This window comes from Chrysochloris asiatica, unplaced genomic scaffold (assembly GCF_000296735.1).
Source record: "Chrysochloris asiatica unplaced genomic scaffold, ChrAsi1.0 scaffold00016, whole genome shotgun sequence".
Taxonomy (NCBI): Eukaryota; Metazoa; Chordata; class Mammalia; order Afrosoricida; family Chrysochloridae; genus Chrysochloris; species Chrysochloris asiatica.
The window spans coordinates 23,170,695-23,181,035 of NW_006408534.1; positions in this window are offsets into that span (position 1 = coordinate 23,170,695).

Below are 10,341 nucleotides of genomic sequence, written 5' to 3' on the forward strand. Positions count from 1 at the left end.
GAGTATTCCTGAATCATTCTATGAATAAGCATAGCCCTGACACCAAAGTTAAGCAAAGATACCAATAAAAAATAAAATTATAGACCAATATCCCTTATAAACACAGATGCAAATATTCTCAATACAACCCTAACCAATAGAATTCAACATCATAAAAAAATATTAATAACACATCATAACCAAGTGGTACCCTAGGGTGAGCTTATCTGAACCAAGTATGCAAGTACGGTTTAACATTAGAAAAATAATCAATGTAATTTACCACATAAATAAAACAAAGGAAAAGGACTACATGACCGCCACCATCAATGTAATAAAGGCATATGATAAAATTCAATACTCATTCCTGATAAAAACTCTCAACAAAATAGAAATAGTCACTTTATTGATATATATGTAGCCCTGATGTGGTACTGCAGAGTAATGCGCTGGGCTGCAAGGTCAGTTTGAGCCACAAGGTGCAAAAGATTAGCAAAGGATGTTGAGACTACAGGGCAGGGGGGAAGTTCTGAAAACTTCTTAGCTATAACCAAATACCTTGAAGGAATGATTCAAAAGGCTTGGGACTTAGGACCACAGGGAACATCTAGGTCAATTGGCATATTTCACAAAGACAATATTCTGCATCCAACTGTGGTACAATACCAACAGTGGTCTATCTATCTGGTTGGGTTTTTTTGTTTTTTGTACTGTGGTGGCTTGAGTGTTGCTGTGATGCTAGATGCTATGCCAAGGGTATTTTAAATATTATCCATGGTAGACACATTTCAGCAGAGCTTCCAGATTAAGACAGAGTAGGAAAAAGGAGAAGCAGACTATTTCTGAATGTTTAGCCTGAAAACCTTATGAACACTGTCAGATATCATACTGGAAGATGAGCACATCAGTTAGAAGGCATTCAAAATAAGACATGCTTCCTCAAAGTAGAATTCACTATAAAGACATAAATGGAGTAAAGCTTTCAGAACCTCAATTTGATAATGGAGCACAAATCAAAATGAGGAGAAACAATCTGCAAACATTTATTAATAATCAGAACATGGAATCTAAACACAATAAGAATCTAGGAGCATAGAAAGCTATCAAAAATGAAATGGAACCCATAAAAATCAATATCCTAGGTACATGGTTTACTATGCCAGGAATGACAAATTGAAGATGAATGGTGTTTCATTCATCATCAAAAAGAACATACCCAGATCAGTCATGAGGTACAACACTGTTTGTGATAGGGTAATATCCATGCGCCTACAGAGAAGCCCAGTTAATACCACTATTATTCAAATTTACACTCCAACCACTAAAGCCAGAGAGGATGAAATAGAAGAATTCTATCAGCTTCTTCAATCTGAAATTGACCAAACATGCAATCAAGATGGAGAAAGATAACATGTTTGGTAAGGTAGAGGGTCAGAGAAAAAGAGGAAGACCCCCAATGAGATAGGTTCGTCAAGTGGCAGCATCAATGGACTCAATCTGGCAACAGTAGTGAGGTTGGTCCAGGATTGGGCAGTGTTTTGTTCTGCTGTGCATAAGGTTGCTCTGAGTCGGTACCGATTTGATGGCACCTAACAACAATAACAACAACAACAACAACAACAGTGAGTTGAAATGAACTGGTATTGGCCATTTTGAATCTGACAATCAAGCAGTTTACTCGGCCAGAACTACAAATTCAAAAGGAATGATGTCACATTCGTTGTCAAAAAGGACATTTCAAGATCTATCTCGAGGTACAATCTGTTTGTTTAAGAATAATATCCACACATCTTGTGGCATTTAGTGTGGTGCTGCGGGTTAATGCGCCAGACTGCAAAGTCATTTGAACTGCAAGGTCGGCGGTTCAAGCTCACCAGCTGCTCCTCGAAAACCCTATATGAGGTTGCTATGGGTCGGAACTAACTCGAAGGCACTTAAAAACAACTATAATTAATACCACTACTATTCAAATTTATTATCCACTACTAAAGACAGTGATGATGAAACTGAACAATTCTACTAACTACTTCAGTCTGAAATTGGTCAAACATGTAATCAAGATGACTGGTGATAAGAATGTAAAGGTTGGAAACAAGGAAGAAGGATCAGTAGTTGGAAAATATGACCTTCATGATAGAAACAATGCTGGAGATCATATGATAGATTTTGCAAGAGCAATGACTTATTTATTACAAATACCTTTTTAAAGCAACATAAAAGGTGTCTATATACATTAACCTCACCAGATGGAATACACAGGAATCAAGCTGACTTCATTTGTGGAAGAAAAGATGGAAAAGCTCAACATCATCAGCCAAAACAATGCCAGGGGCAGACTGCGGAAAAGATAATCAATTGTTCATATACAAGTTCAGGCTTGATTGTTCATGCCGAAGAAAATTAAAACATAGCCACAAGAGTCAAAGTATGACCTTGAACATATTCCAACTGAATTTAGAAATCATCTCAAGGCAGATTTGCTGTGTTATACACTAATGACTGAAGACCAGGAGAGTTATGGATGACATCAAGCACATCATACAGGAAGAAAGCAAAAAGTCATTAGAAAGGACAATAAAGAAAGAAAAGACCAAAATAGATGTCCAAAGAGACTCTGAAACTTGTTCTTGAGTATAGAGATGTCAGGTGAGTAGAAGAAATGAAAAGTAAAAGAATTGAATAGAAATTTTCAAAGGGCAGTTCAAGAAGAAAAAGTCAAGTATTATAATGAAATGTGCATAGACTGAGTTAGAAAAACAACAAGGAAGAACATGCTTAGCATTTCTCAAGCTGAAAGAACTGAAGTAGAATGTCAACCCTAGAGTTGCACTATTGAAGGATTCTATGGTGATTCTGCACTGGACCGCCAACCACAAGATTGGTGGTTCAAGTCCACCAGCCACTCCATAGGTGAAAGATGAGACTTTCTGCTTCCATGAAGATGCACAGTCTTAAAAATCCTATAAAGGATCACTATGAGTCACAACTGACTCAAAAATACTTAACAACAACAACTATGGGCAAAATATTGAATTATGCAGAAAGCACCAAAAATAAAAAAATAAAAAAGATGGAAGATGTAAACTGAGTCACTGTAGCAAAAAGAAATGGTGAATGTTCAACCATTTCAAGAACAGCATATGATCAAGAACCAATAGTACTGAAGAAATAATTCCAAGCTGCACTGAAGGCATTCATAAAAAGTAAGGCTACAGGAATTGACAGAATATAAATTGAAACATTCCAGCAAACAGATACAGCACTGGGGGCACTCACTCATCTATGTCAAGATGGCCAACTGATTAGTAGATATCCATATTTGTGCCCATTCCAAAGAGAGGTGACCTAATGGAATGAAGAAATCAACAAACAATATCATCAATATCACATGCAAGTAAAATTTTTCTAAAGATATTTTTTAAATGGTTGCAATAATACACTAACAGGAAAGTGCCAGAAATTCAAGCCAGATTCAGAAGAGAATGTAGAACTAGGGATACAATTGACATCAGAGGAATCTTTACTGAAAGCATGTAATTGCAGAAAGATGGTTACTATTGTTGTCGAGTCCGTTCTGACTCATAGCGACCCTATAGACGATTTCCAAGGAGCAACTAATGGATTTGAACTGCTGACCTTGTAGTTCACAGTCCAGTGCTGATCCTTCAGTACCACACTGATAAGCAGACTTGCAACTGTGTTTTAACATAGATTTAACAAACTATGGATAGCACTGAGAATACTAGGTAATTCGAGAACATTTAACTGTGCTCATGAGAAACCTATATAGAGACCAAAAGGTTTAAAATCAGGAAAGGTGTTTGCCAGCATTGCATTCTTTCGAAAGACTTAATTCAATCTGTAAAAACCCCAACAAGATGTAAAAACCCCAACAATGGCAGCAGCAATGGTCTCAAATGTATAATGATTGTGAGATGGTGCAGGACTGGATTATATTTCATTGTTCTTGTGCATAGGGTAACTATGAATTGGAGCCAACTCAAAGGCACCTAGCAACAACAACAACAACAACAACACTTTAGTGAGCAGTGAATGTAGTGCTGTGAAATACTTGATATGATTATTCTAGCCACTTGTAACTCCCACCAAATGACTGTGTGGGATCATGCAAATAGTATATATTCTAATGTGGGCAGCTCTGGTAGCGTACTGGTTACAAATAGGGCTGAGAACTGCAAGGTCAGTGGTTCAAAGCTACCAGCTGTTCCACAGGAGAAAAAGGAGGCTTTCTGCTCCAGTAAGGATTTACAACCTCGGAAACCCTGTACAGGGTCACTATGAGTTGGAACCGACTCTACGACGCATAAGCAAACAACCAAACCAATGTGGGCAGTAGAACCAAGGGCACGATACTGAGCAGAGATCTTCCTGACCCACTTAAAACTAAGTGCCTGGTTAGGAGTGGCTGATGGGTTTGAACAAGTGATCTTTCAGTTAGCAGTCAAGTGGTGATCCTACAGTGCAGTAGCAAGATTTCCTAATGAACCTTTTAATTATGAGCATTGTCTGCAAGTTCTGTGTGGCCAGTGGAATGAATTGTCAAATCCAGCAGAAAAAAAGAAAGTGATGTGGGAGAGACAGGATTGGTACAAGTACTTGGAAAGGGAGACATGTCTGACTTCCACCTCTTAGGAATCAGCCTTGTGTTGCTGCTTCTGCTGATTCTCCTCAGGTGACACCATGCCATTTTACAGTCATAAAAGAAATGAAAACATTTAAATTTTTTTAGTTTATAAAATTGAACCCAGGCATCTATATATTTTAAGTCACTTCTAAATAATCATCTAGAAATTTCAAATAATTTAGAAATAATTGAAAATGAAAGCACTGTATATCAAAAATACAGATTTTACTCCTAGAGAGAAATATATACTTTCAAATGTGTTGCACATTAATCTAAGAAACTAAGGAATAAACAATGTAAGTAATCCTGTGGAAAGTAGAAGTAGAAATGATGACAACAGAAATAAATGAAATAGCAAATAACACCACTTCTATAAGACTTTCATTTACCACACTTCACCAAAAATTGTCTTGCTCATGCCACCACTTGTGAATTTCAGATTTTATTTTATTGGAGCTATTATACAATTTACTGTATGGTCCAGGCAACTTTTAAGAGTAAAGGGGAATTAATTATTATAACTGAAAATAGGCACAACTCAGGTCATATGATCACTCTATTAGCAATCTTTGATCCTAAATCAGTGCCTGGCATAGAAAGCATGAAAGGTATCTATTGCATTTATGGAGTTCAAATTGAATAAAATAAACACATTTGGTGAGATTGACCAAGGAATAAAAACAGGCCACAAAACATTAGGGGTGAGTGAAAGGCCATAGGTACAGACCCAAGAAAAATAAGAGAAATTTATAAATGATATAAATTCATATCATTTATACTAATGAACTTGAAGAAATAGATACATTTCCTATTAGTGACCAAAATTGAGGTAGAAAATATGAAAAAACCAATCACTGTTAAAAACTTGAAAACGTGCTTCTCAGGTGTGCTGTAAGAAATTTCAAAAAAGGACTTGTGTACCTCTTTGGACAAGTATAGCTGCATAGTAATTAACCCTTAAACCTAAAGTGAATTTCAGGGAAGAGGATCAGGTTTTGAGTTACCCACTCAAGTGAAAGTTGACTGACCATATAGGATTCTGACATTATGTTTTTGGAGGGAGCTGATAGATTTCATTGAAGATATATTCCTTTTCACCATATTCCATTCCTGACCAGGAATAATAAATCCTCACCTATTTTGTAGAGAAATTAAAACAAGATAATGAAAGGAGTCTCAACTAGGAGGAGCATGAACTAGAAGTTAACAGACAGATGCTTTATCCACACTTCAAATTGCCACTTATTGTGAGGTCCAGACCAATTGTTTATCCTCAAAGGGCCTGAATTTCTTCACCTAGCAGATAGGGGGGCTACTACTAGTTCACTATTTCACATTTGTTTGTTTTTTTAAGACTGAAAGAGAATGGGTATGAAAATGTCTAGTAAAGAATAAGGCAGGACACAAATGGAAAACATATCTACATTTCCAACACTTCTTCATCTGAGCTCAACACCCCATGTCTCACCATTTATGTCTGATTATTTGTGAATGTCAGTGTAATCACATCCCCAGCTCTTCAGTCAGTAACTGCTCAATGAATGTTTCAGAATGACAGAAAGAAGGTTAGTGATGACCTTATAAAGAAAATATTCTGAGTTATCTTCATTACCCTCTGAGGAGATTGGGAAGATTTCCTTTGGATAAAAATTTACTCCATTCATTTTTCTTTGAAAAAGTAAAGTGAGAGTCCAGAAGAGTTTAGAATTAGATGTACCTTTCTGTAAAGCTTGACCATCATCAATTGCATTCCAGTATATCTACACTTAAAAAAAAAAAAAAAAAAAGTAGAGTAATTAATATTTATTATATGAGTTAAGCTTAGTGATAAATTCCCAACATAAAAACAATGCACTATATGAAAGGTCTTTGAAATAAAGAAGATTGAGAATTGGTGATTTGAATGAAATGTTTACCTCTGGAGTATCTAAAATCAGATTCCTGCAGTAGAAGTGCTTCAAAAAATTATATTCTTATGTATTATTCATTTGTGTATATTCTGAGTACTTTATTGTAAGATTACATCTGTGGTTGAATAAACTTCTTGCTGTCTGCAGATTTTATATTTTAGCGAAATGTGTATATAAATATTTTCATTAAATTAGAAAGTCAATGACAACTTATGGAACCTGAAAACCACATTAATCATTTCATGTGAGGACGTGAAAAAAAGGGTCATTGAACCAAAGCTCTTAAATATTGAACTTTATGCTTTCTGAAGTGATATGAAAATGTAATTCTAATAGCAAAAATATATGAAATATATGAAAGAATAAAGATACGCTTATAGATAAGGTGCTAAAGAAGATGAAAGGCGCTCTGGTAGCATAGTGGTTACGAATTGGGCTGCTAACCTCAAGGTCGGCAGTTCAAAACTACCAGAGGTTCCGTGGGAGAAAGATGAGGCGTTCTGCTTCCGTAAAGATTTACAGCCTCGGAAACCCCTTGTAGGGTCACTATGAGTTGGAACCCACTGGATGGAACTTAACAACAACAACAAAGAAGAAAATGAGGCTTGGAAGATAAATTGGTATAGGGTCTTGAAAACTTTAGTTTGGATGTGACTTCAGAGATCATCTGGTATCCAATCCTTTAATCTTACACTCATGCAAACAGAATTCACAAGAACTACTCCAAACCCTACATAAATGTTCACTCCTGATATGAACAGTATTCATAATGAGGCATTTTGCCTATAGACATTGGAGATTTTTAATTAAATTCAAAGAAGAGCACAATCATAATTGTTTTGAGAAACTAAAAATCTTGTGGTAAACAGGATCAGTTAGCTGTGGAGATCCTTGAGGGCAGTTATGAGTGTCTTGTAATGCATTAGATTTGAGATAATAAAAACAAATACAAAGGTAATGTCCAAGCAAATGAAAAGAAAATGGAAATATCACTTGGGAGTCTCTTGTTATCATTTTCTCTGCTATAGATTATGTTTTTTAACTTCTTTCATGTTTCATCATCTGGAAAATGGAGTTGAACTAGATTATTTCTAACAGCACTGGCATGTATAACTAAAATGAATGTCTGAGAATAAGAAGTGAGGACTAAAGATAAATTGCAATGAGATAGATGTTTAGTGGCTCAGTGGTAGAACTCTGACCTTCATGTAGGGGAATTGAGTTTGAGTCCTAGCTAGCACCTCTAGGGCAGCCAACATCAGTCTGTCTGTGAAAGCTGTGTGCTGTTATGCTGCTGAACAGATTTCAGCAGAATATCTAGAGTATGATAGATTAGGGAGAAAACCTGGACATCTACTTTTAAAAATCATCCAATGAAAACCTTATGAATCACAGCAGTCTGACATACAACTCATCATGGGGGTGGTAAGGATGAGCAGTGCTTCATTCCATGATTCGCGGGGTCACCATGAGTCAAGATGCTCCTGGGAAACTGACAAAAACAATGGCAAGAGATATGTTGCAAACCCTTCATCCTTCCCCTTCCATGAATACAGCTCATCTGTGAACTTATGACCCATACTAGTCCAATATTATTCTCTCTCCTTGTTGTTGTTCTTAAGTACCATCGAGTCAGTTCTGATCCATAGCGACCCTGCATAGGGTTTCCAAGCTGCAGCTGTTGACATTAAATCACTGATCTTGGTGCTCAAGCCAATTTTGCAGTCCAGTGCATTAACCCACAGCACCACACCAGCACTCCTTTCTCTCCTTGTTATTGTTGTTGTTAGGTGCCAATGAGTTGATACCAACTCATAGCGACCTTATGCACAGGAGAACGAAACACTGTCCCATCCTGGGCCAACCTCATTATTGTTGCCACGCTTGAGTCCATCGATGCTGCGATTTGGTCAGTCCATCTAGTTGGGGGCCATCCTCTTGTTCTTTGACCCTCCACCTTACCAAACATGATATCCTTCTCAAGCGACTGGTCCCTCCTGACAATATGTCTGAAGTATGAGAGACAAAGTTTGGCCATCCTGGCCTCCAAGTAGCACTCTGGCTGTGCTTCTTCCAAAACGGATCAATTGGTTCTTTTGGCAGCCCATGGCACTTTCAATATTGTCCTCCAACACCATAACTCAAAAAGCATCAATTCTTCTATGGTCTTTCAATGAAAAACAAACAAACAAACAAACAAACAAATAAAAGAATGGACTAAATAATACTTGACAGACGACTATAAATTTGCTGCTTGTATTTAGGGAAGGTTTTCTACTAAAGGACTATTGCTACCACCACCTCCAGAAACACATGTCTATCTCATTTTTCAGCACAGCACTTCATCTAGAGTATGGAAAATGTCAAGTAACTAAAAATCCCCACCCTGATTAATATTCAATCTTAGGAAACATTTTAAGATTTTTTTCATTGAAATTACTATCATCATTATTGACAAAAACAAGCAAACAAAAATAGACATATTTGAGGTTCTGAAGTGTTGTGTTAAATAATAAAAAATAGTCATTGTTATCATTTTGGAAGTCTCCCGAAGGGAAAAAAATATGTAGTAGGAAAAACCCTGTTTTTGTAATAAAAAAGACCAGACTCAAATACTGGTTTAGTTACTTCCAGCTGTAACCTTGATATTTCACTTCTTTCAGTGGAGGCTGGTAACAGTGAGTTAAATGTGCTGCTAACTAAAAGGTCAGCTGTTTAAAGCCACCAGCTGTTTTTCAGAAAAAAAGATGAAATTGCCTGCTCTTGTAACTATTTGTGGTTGTTGTTAAGTGCCATTGAGTCAGTTCTGATTCATAGTGATCCTGTATAGGGTTTCCGAGGAACAACTGGTGGGTTTGAACTGTTGACCAGACTAATGTTCATCCTACAGCACCATACCAGAATCCCTATAAATATTTACAGTCTGAGAAATCTGAAGGAACACTTCCACTCTATCCTGTAGGGTTGCTATTAGTCAGAATTGGCTTGATGACAGTGCATTCAGTGGAGACTATGTATCCAAGACAGACTTCAGAACTACGATGCTATCTCACTGAGTCAGATTGATGCCAGTACTTTCCTACCTGGAAAAGCAATTATCCTGGTGCCCTACTTTATCACCAGTTGTATTTTTTATTTGTTTCACTTATGAAAACTATTATTTGTGAGGTTCTAAGAACTCTAGGTTCCTCTTTCAGCAGGCAAACTTCAACAAAATTTTATAGGAATATACTTCTCAATTTCACAACAATCTTATATCAGAGTTCCTATATCCCTAGGCAGAGTGAGGAGGAAAATACAGGATACAACTAAAATCTCCCTCCTACCAACTCTCCTTTAGATGCTGGTCCATTCCCAAAGTATTTGTCTCTACCAGGACACAGCACCCTTCAGTCTCCCCATAAATCCTATGGGTGTTGTGCTACTTTCTGATTGTGACTCTAAGATCCTTCATCCTCTTTTCTTTCTTCTATCTCCAGGTTTGCATTTTGTAGTCAATGCTGGTTTATTATCTTATCATTTTAGAGTTGAGGAAGCTTAAGGACAAAAAATGTTGCAATGACTAGGCCAAAGTAGACAGTAAATGGAGAAACCAGGCCATCTGATTACAGAGGCTTTGCATTTTAACACTCAACTATGGTTCAAACTCACCAGTCACTCCTTGGAAACCCTATAGAGGGTCACTATGAATCAGAACTGACTCGATGGCACTTAACAATAATGGGGAAAATAAACAGCTCCAAATTAATTTGTGAATAGACAAACAGATCAGTGAAATAGAACAAAGAGTCCAGAATTCATGTGTAA